Source organism: Callorhinchus milii, unplaced genomic scaffold (assembly GCF_018977255.1).
Source record: "Callorhinchus milii isolate IMCB2004 unplaced genomic scaffold, IMCB_Cmil_1.0 Scaffold1, whole genome shotgun sequence".
Lineage (NCBI taxonomy): Eukaryota > Metazoa > Chordata > Chondrichthyes > Chimaeriformes > Callorhinchidae > Callorhinchus > Callorhinchus milii.
Window position 1 is genome coordinate 63,397,438 of NW_024704742.1, and position 19,637 is coordinate 63,417,074.

Genomic DNA, 19,637 nt, shown 5'->3' on the forward strand with positions numbered 1-19,637 from the left:
TACTCAAGTGATGTCAGACACCCAGTTAGCCAAAAACAATTCAGGAGATACAACTAGTATTGTAGATAGTTTATGTCTTTTACTTCCTACTCACCTGAAGTTTTCTGTAGTTCTTAAGAGTATTTCTGCCATTCTTAAAAGTATTTACAGAAAGCTGGCTTCAAAATTAAAGCTGCCCTGAAATTGCTATATTAATAAGAATAAATATGCATTCTGGCAGACAAACCCCTCCAAAAAATTAGGTCGTACACTTCATGGTTGTTTGTGGGACACTGCTGTGTGCGTTCACCTATAAAAATACACAGTCACTACACACCCTTATTCTGTGAAGCGATTTGAGGCATCTTGAAAACATGATGAGGAGTTACATCAAATGAAAGGATAATTATTAAATCTGGACCAGGGTGGAATTTCAACCTTTTAAAATACCTATCCTTTTCGATTAATGCAAATTTGCTAACATAAGATAGTGTTACATAAATTAAATTTCAATGAATAAGGCAAGTTGTTAAATTTATTTGTGATGGGATGAGGAAACACAATAATGGGGATTGGACTTTCTAATGGTGCACAGTGCAGCCACGAGAATAGCAGCAAACATTCCTCCAATAATATTGAGCTGATTTCCTCTGAAACCTTCTAGTGAAGTTACATAATGAGACAAATCATAAAGATTAAATTGTTTCCTTCCAGCTTCATTAGCACTAAAAGACCTTCTGATTGGAAAATGGTAACCAAACATTATTTATGTTTGGTCCGTAATGCTCTCTGTCTTTACAAAGACTTGATAACCTATCCCTGGGAGCACTTTACATTTGTTTGCTGTGATAATTAATTTTTATATAATCTGCTATTTAATGAGCTCTGGCATAATTAGTGCACGATAGTTAATGTACAACGATATGGAGAAACGCTAAAGGTTTAAGTCCCCCAGTTAAGAGAATATATGGCCACTTCACCCTTTCACTGACCTTGTGAAGTCAATAAACGTTTTTCCTTACTCTGAATGATATTACTGCCACTGAACTACAACATAATTGAGTGGCAGATATTCAAATTAAGCCCCATCCTGGCAATCGTAATTGCAAGCAATTTGTAGCAGAGTGATTTGGACCAATCTACAGCAATTTCTTCAATTCAAAATGAGTTAATTTTGAAAGGTTTTATATTATAGTTTATAACCACACATAGCAGATGTTTTTAGTGCATACACAATTTACTAAAGCAAATCTTTCAGAATTTTACTATGCATTTGGTTCTGCATCTTGGCCACAAGAATATGTCAGACATTACTCTCACTCGTTTGATTTGAATTTAAAATCAAATTCAAATCAAATTAAATTTCTATTCTTGGATCACTTTTTCCCCGATTGTAATAATCCCTTCAAAAAAAATAATAAAAAAATAATTTGGTCACTCAATCCACAACTGGTTGTGGGACAATGCTGTGCACATTTTGCCCACAAAATATAGTCAAATCACTTCAGAGTGTACTCTATGAAACTCTTTGAGATGTCTCAAAGATGTGATAAGACACCATATCAGATGCAAGGAATGTTATTATTATATGCAACTCATTTTTTTTAAATTCTCACCAATCTTTTTCTCACCTTCAACTTCTCTGCTGAAGCTTTTCGCCCACTTTTTCCTCCTCCTGCTCCACATCCGCCAGACACCAGCCAACACATCAAAATATTTTCTTTTTTAAACAAAAATCACTTTTGACCAAGAGCCTACATTACATTTGCTGTAATGTTTCCTTTTCCCCACCTTGTTGGTTTTGAGTCTATCAGGACCACTGCTGTCCTGACAGAATGAGAGCTCACTTTCTTCAGTTGAACGTCAATAAGACCAAGACTCTCTGATTGGTTCCTGTCAGTGCCTCCTCACCTCAGGCGCTGACAGCATCACCATCCACGGTTGCACACTCCACCTCACTTAGCCAGTCCAGAACCTTGGTGTCTTGGTTGACCCTCAACTGTCCTTTCTATCCCACATCCGTGCCATGACTCGCTCTGCCTTCCTCCACCTCCGCAACAACGCCCGACTCCCTCACTGTCTCATACCACAGGCCGCCGAAACCATCATACATGCCTTCATTACATCGAGGCTTGTCTCTGCAAACTCCTTGCTTGTTGGCCTCTCCAACTTCTCCCTCCATACGCTACAGAACATCCAGAAATCTGCAGCTCGTGTCCTCTCGCGCACCAGGCTCCGTGACCCTATTACCTTATCCTTGCCCGACTCCACTGACATCCCATCACACAGAGGATACAGTTCAAGTTAATTCAAAGCCCTCCATGGTCTTGCTCCCACCTACCTCAGCGACCTCCTAGCACACTACTATCCTGCCCACTCCCTCCTGCTTCACGTCCCCCGCCTCTCTCGCCCCACTATTGGCGAGCGGGCCTTCTGCCACTCTGCCCCTACCCTCTGGAACTCCATCCCACAGTCCCTCCACCTCGCCCCCTCCCTTGCTTCCTTCAAGACCCATCTCAAGACCCTCCTCTTTGACCGTGCTATCGATCACCCTCCTTCACCCCCTGCCCTCCACCCTCCCCAATGCCAACCTCCAGCTCGGGTCCAAAACACTGGCTGTCCAGCGCCTTGGGACATCCTTCCAACACGAAAGGCGCTATACAAATGTAATTTTGTTGTTGTTGATGTCCAATCATTCTTTAACTTTAATTTGTTCTTTGATATGGAGTGAAAAAAGATGTTTGTCCGTTTAATGGGTGAATTGGAATCCCCAATAATGTACAGGTGGAAAACTATCATACTCATCATTAAAATTGGCAAATCTTTATTAGAATTGGTCAATGAAAGAGTTTGCATTTGCCCTTGAAGAATCGATGTGAGCTGGTATATCCGGATGCCCCTTCCGGCCCAGTGCATGATCTGATCCAGCTCACAGACCATTTCCCACTTCATTGTCCGACAGGTACGTGCGGACGACGCGCAGACTCCATGCAAATCAGGAGATGGTCACCGGGGACTCGGGCTTCGTCTGACAACGGGGCTGGCCAATCAGGATAAAATATAGCTAAAACAAAACACCAAAATACTGCAGATGCTGGAAATCCAAAGCAAAAACAGAGGTCACTGGGAACACTCAGCAGGTCAGGCAGCATCTGTGGAGAAAGGAAAGTGAGTCAACGTTTCGGGTCCACGACCCTTCGTCAGAACTGGGTGCCCCTAAAATATTGCTAATGTGGCCCTAGACTGTTCTCAAAACCGGCATCCAGCCCTCAGCAGCCAAAAGATTGGACTACCCTGGTCTATATTATTTGTTCAACACTGTTGTTATAATCTCTTGGTAAACTAGCCAAGGGGTATTTATATTTTATTACTAAATAACAAGCATTCTCTTTTCGACCTGTCTATTACAAAAGTCTGCATTGTAGTGGTTCCAAATATTATTGTTATATTTCCTTTGTAAGAGCAACAACAACAACAAGATTACATTTATATGACCCAAGGCGCTGGACAGTGTACAGCATTTCAGACCCGAGCTGGGGTCAAGGGGGAGAGGGGAGGGGAAGGGGGTGACCAATGGCATGGTCGAAGAGGAGGGTTTTGAGGCAGGACTTGAAAGAGGCTAAGGAGGGGACGAGGTGTTTTATTTTATTTTGCATTTTATTTGCTTTACCATTTATTTATAAAATGGCTAGGAGCATGCACTGTCCTTGGTTACAAAATCCATAGACCTATTCTATTCTATTTTGTGAAATGTTTGGAGGATTTATTATTTGATTTCCTCAATCTTTTCCCAGTTCATAATGTCACAAGGTATGAGCTCTCTACAAAAAGTGTTTGATGAGTTTGGGACAGAGAATAAAGTGATACACTAAATATAATCTAAAAGTTGATACTGAAAAATTGGTACCAAATGCATGGATCACTCGGCCTGATAGGCTAACTCCCCAGACAATCTGCTATTGGAAAGCTGAAGCCAGTACAAGTAACATGTTTTCAGAAATGAATTTGAAAAAAAGCGTTTGAGTGGACGTTAAAGATTCCGTGGCACTATTCAAAAAGAGAAGAGTTTCTTCTAGTGTCCTGGCCAGCATCCCCCAAATAAAATTGTTCACTCATATCGCAGCTGTTGGTGAGACGTTGTGTGCAGATTGGTTGCTGGGTTCACCCACAAATTTCACTGTGTCCTGTGAAGCTCTTTGAGTCATCCTCCTGTCATAAAACATGTTACACCAAATGTAAGGATTATTATTATCATAAGTTCAACTTCTAAGAGAGGCAGAGAAAGAGTGAGAGAGAGGAGATATTTGTGGGCAATCGACTTTCTAATTAAGAATTTTTAATTATTTTTAAAAATTCGGTCACTATCTTACATTTCATCCAACCCCTCCACCTCCCTCCATTTCATCTGGCCCACCCTCTCCCTCCATAAACCATAAATGTTATGTTATATTTCTGGAAAGGAAACACAAAAATATTAGTTTTCCGGCCCATAGATGTTTCTCAAATAGGGCATCCAGCCCTCAGCAGCCAAAAGGTTGGTCCACCCTATTAAAGCCAATGGCTAAGATTGTGTGGTATTTCAGGCCTCGCTTAGGTTAAAAGGGGGATATCATGAACAATAAAAGTTGAATCTGTACCTTTGAACAATTATGTTCATGAATTAATTGGCCCAGAGCATGCCACGGGCTGCTCGCTGAGAACAAGCGTGCTGAGACTAAGGGGATAAAGAGGCAAAATACTCCAGAAAGTGTCGTTACAGCAACCCTATAACCAGGTATTATTTAAAAATAATAATAATCCTTGCATTTGATGCAACCAAATGCATCAAATGCAAGGATTTGGTTGCATCAAATGCCTTGCAAGCAAGACATCTGGGTTCAATTCCAGGCAGGGCGAAAACTTGCGCAAGTTTTCTTACTCCACACGCCTAATAATAATCCCTCCAAAACAAAACAATAATAAATTAGTCATTTTCATCCACGACTGTTTGTGGGACACTGACTGTGCGCAATTGGCTGCCGCGTTTCGCCCACAAATATACGGTCAGTTCACTTTACAGTATATACTGTGAAGCGCTTTGAGATTTCTGGAAGACGTGAAAAGTGCTATATCAAATGCAAGGATTATTATTGTTATAACCAGGTAATTATTTAAAATAATAATAATCCTTGCATTTGAAATAGCGCGCTAGCACATCTTCGAGACGTCTCAAAGCGCTTCACAGACTATACTGTACGGTGAATTGACTGTATATTTTGTGGGTGAAATGCGGCAGCCAATTGCACACAGCAGTATCCCACACGCAGTCATGGATTCAGTGGCCAAATAATTATTTTTAAAACTATTTTTAAGGGATTATTACCTACCAGAATTGTGACCTACTAATCAACTAACAACCGGATTACTGGGTTCCTACTTTCTGCCAGGTAAACAGAGGTGTATGGAGTAAGGAAACTTACCTAAAATTTCACCCTGCCAGAGAATCGGACCCAGGTCCTCTTGTTTGCAAGGGCAGTGCTCTAACCAATATGCTGCCCTCCATAAGCTGCAGATCATCCAGAATTCTGCAGCTCGTGTCCTCTCCTGTATGAGGCTCCATGACCCTAGCGCCCCCACTCTCTCCCGGCTCCAGTGGCTCCTCATTCTTCAGAGGATTGAGTTCAAAATCCTTGTCCTTGCTTTCAATGCCAATACTGCTGCCATCACTCCGCTTCTTAGAAAACCTACCCTCAATCCCTCCAATCTCAAAAACTTCAGACCCATCTCCAACCTACCCTTCTTGGCCAAGATTTTGGAGAACATTGTTGCAAATCAACTTTGCTCACACGTCTCCCTCTATTCCCTACTCAAACCCCTTCAGTCCGGTTTTTGCTCCGCCCACAGGACAGAGACATCGCTCGTCAAAGTAACAAACTATGTCCTCTCACTCGCTGTGACCAGGGCTCCCTCTGCTTCCTCATTCTCCTGAACCTCTCCACCGTGTTCGACACAGATCATGCCATTGTCTTCCACCACCTCTCCCATCCACTTTAGTGGGACCGCACTAGCCTGGTTCGAGCCATACTTAACAAAACGCCAAAAATACATCTGGGCAAGTGTTTTTTTCCTCCCGCCTGCGCCGGTCACCTTTGGGGCACCCCAAGGATCCATCCTTGGCCCCCTTCTTTTCCTTACCTACATACTCTCTCTCGGCAACGTCATACACAGACATGGGGTCAACTTTTACATGCATGCGGATAACACCCAAATCTACTCCTCTTCCAGCTGTGACTTCCAGTCCACTGAAGTCCTGACAACTTGTTTGATGGACATCAAGGCCTTGATGAGCACAAACTTCCTGCAGCTGAATGTCAGCAAGGTGGAAGCCATACACTTTGGCTCCTGTCAACGTTTTCTCTCCTGCAGGTCTGAACTCCTCAATCTCCCTGGACTCTGCCTCAGACTCACCAAACCTGTGCGCAACTTAAGCATCAGGTTCAATCACCATCTTTACTTTCTATCAGATGTCCATTGCTTTTTTCACCTTCGTCACATTTCCCGCCTCCGTCTGTACATCAAAATTAACTCAGCAAAAATCCTCATCCACACCTTCTGCACTCCCCAGGTGGACTATTCCAAAGCCCACCTCACTGGTTGCCCAGCTCCATCATACACAAAATTCAATTAATCCAAAAATCGCCGCCCAGATATTCACCCGCACAAAATTCCGTACCCCCATCACACCAGTCCTTGCCAGGCTCCGCTGGCTCCCAATTACCGAACAGTTCAGTTTCAAGATCCTCTCACTCGTTTTCAAATATCTTCACGCCCTGGCACCTCCCTTCCTATCCAATCTGTTTAGCCCCCACCATTCCACCACCCACTGCCTCTGCTCGGCTGGCTCTAGCCTCCTATTTGTCCCTTGTCTCCTCTGCTCCACCGTGCCTCCATTCCCCAAAACCCTGAACTGTCTCCCTCAATCTCTCTGCCTTGCCCCTTACCTCGCCATCTTCAAATCCCACATAAAGACCTTCCTTTTTGATCATGCTTACGATCACCTCCTCCCTGCCTCTACCCCTGGCTCAGCGTTGGACTTCACCGCTGTCAAACACTCTGGGACTCTACCCCGCGTGAAGCCTGCTATATAACTGCAAGTTGTTGTATTTCATGGCCTTGTTCCTCCCTACCTCTGTCACCTGCTAACCCCAAACCAGCCTCTGCACTCTCCTTTGGAACTCCATCCCACAGTCACTTTGCCTTGCACCCTCCCTTGCCTCCTTCAAGGCCCATCTCAAGACCTTCCTCTTTGACTATACCTTCGGTCACTCTCCTACCTCTACCCTCCCTGCCCTCCACCTCCCCCTGTTCCCAACCCCGATCCCCGGTGCACATCCTTGACTGCCCAGCAGTATGGGACATCCTCCCAATGTGTAAGGCACTATACAATTGTAATTTGTTGTGTTTTCTTGGTTTATTAGGAGTCAATCCTTGCTGATATTGTACAAAGAGATATAAGGCAAGAGTGGGTAACTGGACTTGAGGTACAGAACAGCCATGATCTTATAAAATGGTGGAACAGGTTTGAGGGGCTGAAATAACCTACTCCAATGCATCTGAAGGAGAATTCTGAGAACAGACCTCGATGCAATAATCCTCCACAGGAGGAGCCATTGAGTAGAGTGACACATCCCCCTCAGTATGGCACGCAGAGCTGTCTCAGAAATCGTGACAAGTTAACCTTCAGAGATCTGGCTGGCAGCATCCCCGAACAGTGTGAATTGCACTGACAGGTGGCAGACCAGAATAGTCAGTAAACTGACAAGGGGGCTAAAACACTCTTAATATCTAGCCAGTGGGCTTGAGGTAATGTGAGAATGTAATGTAACCACATGGCTGATGTAACCCATTCTGAACAGTATCAAATACATTTTCAACAGCACAAGCCTTTCAGGACATAAGCCATTTGCCGCCTCCGGGTGTAGGGTAGGGAGGTCAAAAAGGGTAAACTATTAACTCCTGTAGCTTATATTTCCCTTCAAGCAAGCAACAAACAAACCACAAAGGTCTCTCTTCCTCTTAGAGAAACCTATGGGTCTAAAAAAAGACCAATGAGTCATTTTAGCTAGTCCCAGTCGGTAAGATAAACTATCCTGTCCTTTATCTACAACAACAACAACAACTTGGATTTATACAGCGCCCTCCACACCGGGCGGCATCTCAGAGCACTTTACAGTAACGGATCCCGGAGCCGAGCCAAGGGGAGGGGAGTAAGGTGACCAAAGGCAAGGTCGAAAAGAAAGGTCTTCAGCAGAGACCTGAAAATAAGAAGAGAGGGAGCGAAGCAAGGGGAGTGAGGAAGGGAATTCCAGAGCCTCGGGGCATAGTGGCTGAAGGCACGGCCGCCGATGGTGGAGCGTAGGATTTAGGGGACAAGGAGGAGGCCAGACCCGGAGGAACGAAGGCAACGGGTACTGTTTTGAGGAGAGAGGAGGTCAGAGAGGTAAGGGGGTGCAGAGGAGTGCAGGGACTTGAATACGAGGGTGAGGATCTTGAAGTCGATCCTCTCTGGGATAGGCAGCCAGTGCAGTCTGGCAAGGACTGGAGTGATCGGGGAGCGGAGTTTGGTGCGGGTGAGAATGCGGGCAGCAGAGTTTTGAATGATCTGGATTTTATGGATGGTAGTGATTTCCCTGCATCCCACCTACATGTGGAAATGCCAGTGATAGATTGTCGGAATGGAATGTGCACTCTCCCTGGAGGGACACATCCTGCTTACATAATTCCGGAAAGTATTAGGCACAGGTTGGCAAGGCCCAAGGCTTGGGGACCCGAGGATTGGGGTACTGAGGAGTCTAACCAGCTAAAACCATATAGCTTGCCTCCATGGATAAAAATATATAACTACTCACATTGATCATTTACTACTTGATTGACTGTGAGACATATGCACTATATGAAAAGCGAGGACATTCATATATCTATGGTTCATCTTGCTCACTCGCAAGGCTCTAGAAACTAACGGGTTGATAAACTGCTGCAAAATGCATTTCCCTCTTAAGCTGTCATCTTTGGCTTTGCCTGCAGCTTTGTACAGCCCTTCGGAAGCAATGTATTTGCTCAAAGCTTATCATTTCTCTGCTTTAAATCACATTTGCAGTTTGCATCTCAATAAGCAGACCTCAATGACTACAGTAATTTGAGTTGTAAAAGTTGATGGGTAAACCCTAAAATGAATACTAATGCAAGGTCCTGATTAATGTACTCATTTGGGATAAAATGTTCCAACAGCATTGCTGTAACAAGAACGCAAAGGTCAGAAGCAAACATTTGGCACGGAATGGTGGCAAGGTGGCTGTAATTGATATTTATAGCCAAAACTGAAAGCAAAATAGCTACTGTAGCGGATAAACGGTGTTTGAATCTTTGCACTTCAGAATAATTCAAGTTTGATGTTTGCAACAATGTTGACTCCATATAACAAACTGGGGAGGAAGGGATTTGATATATCAATATTAATGCAGCAATACTGCCATCTAATGAAACCAGCTTTCACACGTGCTCTGTAAAACGTTTTGTCTATTTCAGCAATTCCCACATTCTAAATAGTATGAGATGGTGACCAGGGAATATAAAAGAGAATATAGGAAGAACTTCTTCACGTTAGTGAGATTGTGGAACTCACTGCCTGAAGCGGTGGTTGAATCAGGTAATATAGATGTAGTAGAAACACCAGTATGGACTGATTAGGCCTACTTCTCTGCTGTACCTTGTTTGTAAATCTTTGTAAATATTCTTGAGTCGAACAATAATTAAGATGTAAACTTTCTTTAAATCAAGACTGTTTCAAGTCGTTGAGCTTTTAGTGCATTTCTCCTGAGCCATAACCATTTTTAAGCTTTTGACTTCTCAGTCATAAGCACATTGTCTAACTTTTATCACTGCAATGTTATTTCAAGAACTCACAATTTGGCTGAGGGACACATGGTCCCTGACTTTAGGCAATGAGGAAGTCAGGCAGAGCTTTTCTGCACAAATGATAAATACCTGTTGAATAATCTGCCAAAAATTCCATTGAAGCAGATAGTCTAAATGAAATAAAGTATCAAATAGGTGAGTTTCTACAGCAGGAACAGCTCCTGGCTTGAATAAGGGAAGAGGCTAAAAACAATTCTGTTTCATGCTCTGAGGCTGGTCTCTACTGTTGTATTCCTCTCTGTCTCTCTCCGTCTCGGAGTCTCTCTACAAACTCTTTTTCTCTAAGATTTTTTCTCTCTCCATCCATTCAATCTCTTTCTTTGATTAACCTAGCTCCTGTTAACCCTGCAAGTCAAAGCCCTAATGGGTAGGTTGGTCCTGGTTGGATAAGCAGCGGGAAAGCTTACCGGACAGCAATATCAATGGTAAGCTATGCAGTTTAGCTGGTTAGACTCTAGCAGCATCGCACACTCTGAGGTCCCCAAGCCTTCGCTCTTGCCAATCTGCACCTAATACTTTCCAGAATTAAGTAATTAGGATGCATCCCTCCAGGGAGAGAGTGTGCATTCCATTCCACAATCTGTCTCTGAGATTTCCATGACTAGGTGGGAGGGATGGAACTCTCATCTTGGTTTGCATATTCTTAAGCATCATGATGGGTTTCTGCATGTGTCAGACACCCGGCTGACCAAAAAACAATGCAATAGTAATATTGTTGGCCCGGTGCCTGCCAATAACAAAAAGGTTTTGCTCACATACAAAGTTGTGTGCAATCATGCAGGATTTCTAAGAGCACAATGTAATCATAATTGAGCATGTTGCTCAACTTGTTCACACCCACACGCCTAGCTACTACACACAACTGGACGTCCAATTCTTTTGGCTATCAAGTTGGAAGGAGTTGGGACTTCACACTATAGTGAATTAGAAATCTAATAATAATAATAGTAATCCTTGCATTTGATATAGGGCTTTTCACGTCTTCTAGATGTCTCAAAGCGCTTCACAGAATATACTGTAAAGTGAATTGACTGTATATTTGTGGACGAAACGCACAGTCAATTGCACACATCAGTGTCCCACAAACATCATGGATTGAAGTGACCACTTTTTATTATTGTTTTTTTTTCTTGAGGGATTATTATCGGGCATGTGGAGTAAGGAAAATTGCCAATGGTTTCACCCTGCCAGGAATAGAACCCAGATCTCTCACTTGCAAGGCAAGTGCTCTAACCACTAAGCTACAGGACTCCTCAAATGGGGGAGGCTTTTTCTCCATAGTCTCCAATTGCGGTTTACCACCGATTTTAAGAGAAAAAATAGTGAGGGATATGAGGTTAGGTCAGTAGGAGGGATTAAGCAATTCAAAACAAATGTGCTTCTCAAGCGAAATGTTTGCTCAGCTGGATGTAGGGTTGCCAACTATATCCAGCTGATTGTCCTGGAATTTCCAGGAATTAAACATTAATCTCCCAGGTGCTGCTGCAAGCAACCTAGCAGAAAAATCATAGGGATTTTTTGTGAATTAGGGACATCATAGGGACTTTGTGGCACTTTACAACAAAAACAACGACTTGCATTTATATAGCGCCCTTCACGTGGGGTAGCATCCCAGAGCACTTTACAGCTTTACAGCACGTTATTTTACCGTAAAGTTGCTGCTGTTTTACTTTCCGATGGGTTTGCAATGGAAGAGATAAGGCTTGTGGCCCCCAGTGTGTGTTAGGGTATTGTTGGAGTTTTACCTGCTAAAGCCACATAACTTGCCGCTGCTTGACCAGCTAGGACCACCTGACCCATTAGAGCTTTCTCTTGCGGATAGCAGCAGACTGGTTTCCTGAAAAGCATCAGGCTTGTGATGTAAAATAATGATTCATGGGGAGCCCTCGGGAGCCAAACACGGAGATGCTCTGGAGCCAATCATGGAAGGTCTCGGGAAATGTCCCATTTAGCTGCTTGGAGGGTTAAGGGGAGCCAAGTGGGACAGTAACTGGTCTGTTCCTCCAAGTCTTGCCAATAGCTAGTCTGGCTGGTCTGTTATCAGCAATGCCCTGGACTCCTGCGGACTGGCTCAGGATACATAGACATAGAAACAGGAGTAAGCTATTCAGCCCCTCGAGCCTATTCCGCCACTTTATAGGATCATAGCTGATCTATACCTCAGTCCAATTACCAGTCTTGCCCCATATCCCTTAATACCCTGAACTAACAAATATTTATCTACCGACTATTGAGACTGCCGCATAGAACTAATTCAATTCCAAATATCTATTGCCAAGCACATCCTCTTGGAGTTAATTTAGCACCAAGGAGAACTTGCTTATGTTCTTTCCATTCTTAAAAGTCTATTGCTTTTTTTAAAAAAATCTCAAAAGGGATATGGGGAAAGAGCTGGAAAGTGGAATTACTAAAAAGACTGATTTAATAAAAACAAAAGTGTCAATTGTATAGACATGAAGTGTTGCACTGATAATTTCTGTGTAAAGTAACAGAAAAAAAATTTAAATGCCACTGAAATCCAAAACTGCAATTATACCTCACTGAAAAATCAACATCAATTTCCTTACAATTTAATATCAACCAGTGCAATAATAATATAAAAATAATTCTTGTATTTGATATAAAATGTCTCAAAAACTTTACAAATTTTCTAAAAAATCCTGCAAACACTTCAAAATTAAGACTGAATTTAAGAATTTGCCAAGTTCTTGGAAGTTCTGAAATGCAAAGGAATTATTTCATCCTTTAAATGAGATGTTAAACCAAATTTCTGTCCTGTCCATCTATTTGGGGACTATTTGATGTTCTCCTCGTGTCCTAACCAACAATCCCCTAAATAAAATTGATCATTTATTTCATGGCTGATTGTAGGACATTGAGACAGGCAAAACAGACCACTCAGCCCAACTAGTCTGTGTCAGTGCTTATACTCTGCTCATTTCCATACCCTTTGTTTCCCCTTTCCCTCATGTGAAGGTCCAGGTTCCTATTGAATGCATCTACAGAATTACAAAATCATGGCAAAATGCTTGTAGTTGAGTGTTGAGTACACACATGGCTTTTTTCAAGTTCCAGGCTCTGGGACCCTATCATCCCCAACCACTGGCTCCCCATGCCCCAGAGGATAGAGTTCAAAATCCTCGTCCTCACCTTCAAGGTCCTCCACAGCCTTGCCCCTTCCTACCTCTGTGGCCTGCTGACCCCATATCAACCTGTCTGCTCCCTCCGCTCAGCAGGCTCCAACCTGCTCCAAATCACCTGCCCGGCCCTCCCAACCATCCATCGACAGTCTCTCTGCCCCCACCCTTTGGAACTCTATCTCATATTCCCTTTGCCTCGCTCTCTCCCTTGCCATTCAAGGCATATCTCAAGATCGTCCTCTTCGACCGCGTCCTAGGCTACCATCCTACCTTCCCTCCCTCCACCCTCCCTGATCCCAATCTCCCTGTTCGGGCCCAAATCCCTGATTGTCCAGCTCCTTGGGACATCATCCCAACATGGAAGGCCCTATACAAATATAATTTTGTATATATCTGTACTATTTGATCAAACCAGTGTCAGGCTGGCTTAACTTTCCTGTTCAACAGTCCCCTGATAAATAAGGTCACTGACTCCATGATTGTTTCTGGGACATTGCTGTTCACAAATTGCTGCAGCATTTTGTCTAAAAATAAATCCTTTACAGTGAATCCTGTGAAGTCAGTTGAGACATTTTCCTGCTGTGAAAGATCCTAAATCAAATGTAAGGAGTATTGTTATTAATACAGAAAACACTTAAATCACACCCGCATTTCAGTTACCTGCCTTGTTATGTGAAAGTTTATTAAATGATTAATTAAATGATAAATGAAACAAGCTTTGATGTTGTGTTTTTCCTACTAGTCAGTTGTGTGATGTGCTTTGAGACGTCCTCTCAATATGATACATTCTATATAAATGTAAATTGTTTTTAAGTACAATAAAGCAACTTGTTCAAAAACTAACTTTTTGGCTTGAAATATTCAGTGCAGTAACCTATCCAATGCTAGTTGTCTTGGACTTTTATTTGCATTTGAACTGATGACGGAGAGGATACATATTTAACTATTAGTTTAAGTATCAACTGAATTATACTGTTGGATACAGCAAGACAATACGAGAGGACAAATGTTTTAGAGTTGTAAGGAGAACTTCAGGACAAACAGCAGTTTTTGTTTACCCAGAGGGTGGTTAATGACTGGATTAGGTCGCCAGGAAGTGTTGATGAGGCTAAGACACTGGATTCATTTTAAAAAAACATCTTGACAGTGTGGTAGGAGAACAATGAGGTTCTGGAAGTATGAGATCAAAAGGGGCAAAGAGCCTTTTTCATCTGAACTTATTTTGTGCTTACAAAGAGCGCTTACAAAGCGCTCTGAGATGCCGTCCGGAGTGGAGGGCGCTATATAACTCCAAGTTGTTGCTGTTGTGATCATCGCTGACGGTGTGAGCACATCAGGCGAACTTGCACAAGGAGTGCGGTGGTGGCTTGTCTGAACTGCAATCTGCACAAGCTTCTTCAAGGTCTTCATGCTGTGGGGGGCATTAGCCTAAAGGAAGTGGGGGGGCTCCATCGACCGGAAACGACACCATGTGCTCCAGACAGCCCACCCTTTCCCCCTCTCCGTGCACAGAGGCTTCCTCAGCTGCAGACATTTCTCCCAAACCAATGAGTTGCTGGAGAAGGTGACGAAGACCCCCATCAACTAGAAGGCCCTGTGAAGCCAGGGTGACCTGTGGAATTCCTCCCCTCCCAACCACCCATTGAGTGACCCACTCACACCAGGTCTCTGGGGAGCCTGCTGCTAGATTTAGGAGAGAGGGGGTGACTCTATAAGGTTGCTTTTACAGATAGTCACATTACAAACGCTTGTTCACCCCACATCTTTAGATGCCAGTGTCTCCCAGGAGTGGGGGGCGAAGGTAAGTATAACATTGATAATGCAATCTTTCTTGCCTCGCAAGCGAGAGTACCAGGGATCAACTCCCAGGCTGGATGAAACCCAAGGCAAGTTTTCTTATTTCAGATGCCTGTTTACCTAGCAGTAAGTAGGAATCCAGTTGTTAGTCAATTGGCAGATCACTTTACTTGGGTAATAGTCCCTCCAAAAAAACAATTTGGTCACTCAATCCATGACTGTTTGTGGGACACTACTGTGTGCGATTGGCTGCAACAATTTGCCCACAAAATACAGTCAATCCACTTTACACTATATTCTATGAAGCGCTTTGAAACGCCTCAACGATGTAATAAGGTGCTATATCAAATGCAAGGATTATTATTATTATTACTTTACAATATATTCTTTAAAGTGCTTTGAGACGTTTCAATGACATGATGAGGCTCTATGTCAAATATGAGGATTATTATTATCTCATAAAGAAAATGAATTAATATTAATAATAATCCTTGCATTTGATATAACACCTTATTACGTCGTTGAGGCATCTCAAAACATTCTGCATGTGGTATGTAAATCTGCACATTTCCATAAGGTGGCCACATTTCATACCCTTACCCTTCCAGCTCAACAAAATGAGTTACATAAATGTATGAGAACATAAAGGTTTATAAAAGTGGTGTAGCAAAGAAAATGTGGACGAAACAAAAATACATTATATAAGAATAAAAAACATGTAAATGTAAGACCAAGTTATAACAATCCTTGCATTTTATACAGCAGCTTATTGTCGAGAGAGCTCAAAGTACCTTTCACATAGATTTTGTATTTGTAAGCCAATACAGCTGCTAATTTGTGCATAACAATCAATGCACTTCAAACAGTCATGAAGTGAATGACCAACTTTATCTTGTGGATAGTTGGGACAGTGCCATGGGATCTTTAACGGCCACCTGAACATACAAACTGGGCATAGGTTTAACATCTGCTCCGAAGGACAGCATGTCCAACATTACATAGGAATGTCTGACACTGCAATATAGACAGAGTTCAAGGTCTGATGTGGGGTATTAAATCGCAAACTTCTGACTGAGAGGCTGACTGAGTATTACCATCTGAAAAAGCTGACACAGATTGAAAGATGTGCGTTTATAAAGGGGGAAAAGAGCAAGATTGGAGTTAAAGTAGTTATTAGGTCTTTTGGGTTAAAACGGGTAGCCAGCAGTGGAATTAATCACTCGGTTGAAGCCTGTGGCATAAGGTGTGGCCAGAAAAGACCAGTTTATCCTGTTACAATTAAATATAAAGTCAGTGACCCATGACACTTTTACAGTACTTTATGCTTCATAGATCATTTATTTTTAAAGGCAGAAAGGCATAATTTCACATTGATTCAATAAACATGGTTACAATAGACAATATTGTAGTATTGTGTTCACATATAGCAAGTCACTGTTCTGACAATAGTAAATGAACTTCTCCTGTTTCCCTTATTTCTCTTGTTTGGAACACTAACAATAATAACAATACTCTTTGCATTTGGTATACATCTTCGAGACGTCTCAAAGCGCTTCACAGAATATACTGTAAAGTGAATTGACTGTATATTTTGTGGGCAAAACTGATAAGGTTGAATCTCACTGCCTCCACCCTTGACTCCAGGACCACTGCTCTCCTGACAGAATATCTGTCAAACATCAAGTCCTGGATGACAGCTAACTTTCTACAGTTGAACATCAACAAGACCGAGGCTCTTCTGATTGGGTCCCGTCAGCGCCTTCACACCTCAGGCGCTGACAGCATCACCATCCATGGTTGCACATTCCACCTCACTGAGCCAGTCCAGAACCTTGGGATCTTGTTTGACCCTCAACTATCCTTTGTATTCCACATCTGTGCCATGATCCGCTCTGCCTTCCCCCACCTCTGCAACATCACTCAGTTCTGCCACTGTCTCATACCGCAGGCCACCAAGACCCTCATACATGCCTTCATTACATCAAGGCTTGACTATGCAAACTCCTTTGTCAGCCTCCCCAACTCCTACCTTCATAGGCTGCAGATTATCCAGAACTCTGCAGCCCGTGTCCTCTCCTGCACTAGGCTCCAAGACCCTATCACCCCCATCCTCGCCCGACTCCACTGGCTTCCCATCACACAGAGGATACAGTTTAAGATCATATAAATGCCCAGCTCTTAAGATAATAATGATGTTGTAGACCTGTCTTTTCTAATCAAATGTACGTTTAATATGTACTAGCTGCACCTGTCTATGCTTGCAACCAAGGGATTCAATATGGAATGTACAATGACACACAGAGAGACATTTTATCTTTATCTGTACTCAGCTGGGAGGACTTTTGTGGAAGACTTTGTTCCTCAGTTTCATTTAATGGGCATTCTCTCTTATGTCTAGCATTTTTACTTATCCTTGAAAGGTTTGATTTTCATTTAGGCATCTTTATAATAAATATAAATGTATAATTTATAATCACTGGGACATCCTACTGACGGGAAAGGCACTTTAATGATGTAATTTTGTTGTTGTTGCCGCGGCTTAGCTTCGTCTGTGTTCTTTATTTTGAACCTCTTTGAACCCCAGGAAACAGCCCTGGTCAAAGTCACTAATGACATTCTGAACATCTGTGATCAGGGCTCCCTCTGCCTCCTTGTCCTCCTCGACCTCTCTGCCGCCTTCGATACAGGCGGCAGAGAGGCGGCAGAGAGGTCGAGGAGGACAAGGAGGCAAAGGGAGCCCTGATCACAGATGTTCAGAATCCATCCTCATACACCGCCTCTCCGCTTTGCTCAATCTTCATGGACTTGCCTTTGCCTGGTTCGATTCCTATCTCTCTCACAGTCTCCACTTCGTTGCCTCTAACGGTTTCTCCTCCAGGCCCCGCACTGTCACGCCTGGCATCCCCCAAGGCTCTGTCCTTGGCCCTCTCCTCTTTAATACCTACATGCTCCCCCTTGGTGACATCATCCGCAGACATGAGGTCAACTTCCATATGTATGCGGATGACACCCAACTCTGTCTTTCTGCCTCCACCATCAACTCCAGGACCACTGCTGTCCTGACAGACTGTCTGTCGGACATCAAGTCCTGGATGAGGGCAAATTTCCTACAGTTGAATGTGAACAAGACTGAGGCTCTCCTGATCGGCGCGCGCCAGCACCTCAGCACCTCAGGCTCTGGCAGCATCAACCTCCATGGTTGCACAGTACAACTCACCGCCAGTCAGGAACCCAGGTGTCTTGTTCGACCCTCACCTGTCTTTTCTTCCCCACATCCAAGCCATGATCCGCTCTGCCTTCCCTCACCTCTGTAGCATCGTCCAACTCCGCCACTATCTCATCCCTCAGGCCGCTGAAACTCTTGTTCATGCCTTCATCATCTCCAGGCTCAACAACAATAACTTGGATTTATATACGCCCTCCACGCCGGACGACGTCTCAGAGCACTTCACAGTAACGCATCCCGGGATATAGCGACTATGCAAATGCCCTGCTTGTTGGCCTTCCCAACTCCTCCCTCCACAGACTGCAGATAATCCAGAACTCTGCAGCCCGTGTCCTCTCCTGCACCAAACTCCATGACCCCATCTCCCCCATTCTCACCTGACTCCATTGGCTCCCTATCCTTCAGAGAATCCAGTTCAAGATCCTGGTCCTCACATACAAAGCCCTCCATTGCCTCGCCCCACCCTACCTCAGTGACCTTCTAACGCCCTACCAACCAGCCATTCCCTCCGCTCAGCCGGCTCTGACCTGCTCCATGTCCCCCGACCCACCCGCCCCACCATTGGTGGGAGAGCCTTCAGCCACTCTGCCCCCAACCTCTGGAATTCCATCCCCCAGTCACTCCACCTCGCCCCCTCCTTAGCCTCCTTCAAGTCCCTCCTCAAAACCCTCCTCTTCGACCATGCTATCTGCCACCCCCCTTCCCCTCCCCTCCATCCCCCCCCCACCTCCCAACCCCAGCTCAGGTCTGAAATGCTGTACACTGTTCAGTGCCGTGGGACGTCCTCCCAACATGAAAGGCGCTATACAAATGTAATCTTGTTGTTGTATTTTCACCCACAAAATACACAGTCAATCTATTTCATAATATACTCTGTGAAGCGCCTTGAGACATCTCAATGACGTGGTAGGGTGCTGAATTAATGATGACACCCAACTCTATCTCGCTGCCTCCACCCTCGACTCCAGGACCGTTGATGTCCTGGCTAATTGTCTGGCCGAGAGCCAACTTCCTCCAGCTCAATGTTGGCAAGACCGAGGCCCTCCTGCTTGGCTCCTGGCAGCGCCTCCTCACCTCAGCTGCTGACACTATCACCACTCATGGCTGCAGTCGTCACCTCACAGAGCCAATACAAAACCTCGGTGTCCATTTCGACCCCCAGCTATCCTTCAAACCCTACATTCGTGTTGTGACCCGTTCCACCGCCCCCAATGTCCTAACCCCAGTTCAGCCTGTCCACTCCTTCCGCTCGGTGGACACCAGCCCACTTCAGGTCACACTTCCTGCCCTACCATGGGTGGTCGGGCATTCAGCATCTCTGCCCCTACACGCTGGAACTCTATCCTGCAATCCTCACCCTCTCTCTTGCCTCCTTCAATTCCTGTCTAAAGACCTTGCTCTTTGACCTGTGCCTTCAGCCACCCTCCCACCCCCATCCCCCTTGGCCTCCATCTTTCCTGACCCAACTCCCAGCTCAGGTCCAAAAAACCCTGACTGTTCAGCACCTTGGAACGTCTTTCCGACTTGAAGGGCGCTATACG

At 44.2% G+C, this 19,637-nt stretch overlaps 1 protein-coding gene across 1 annotated transcript in view; it reads left to right on the plus strand.

The window, feature by feature from the left end:
- Window positions 1–8,432: 8,432 nt before the first annotated feature.
- The window catches only part of aadat (aminoadipate aminotransferase), a 51,615-nt gene continuing 40,410 nt past the window's right edge, over window positions 8,433–19,637 (plus strand). Inside the window, exon 1 of the mRNA XM_042342753.1 lies at window positions 8,433–8,458. The gene's annotated coding sequence lies outside the window, so the exon portion shown is untranslated. The remainder of the gene's footprint in view (window positions 8,459–19,637) is intronic.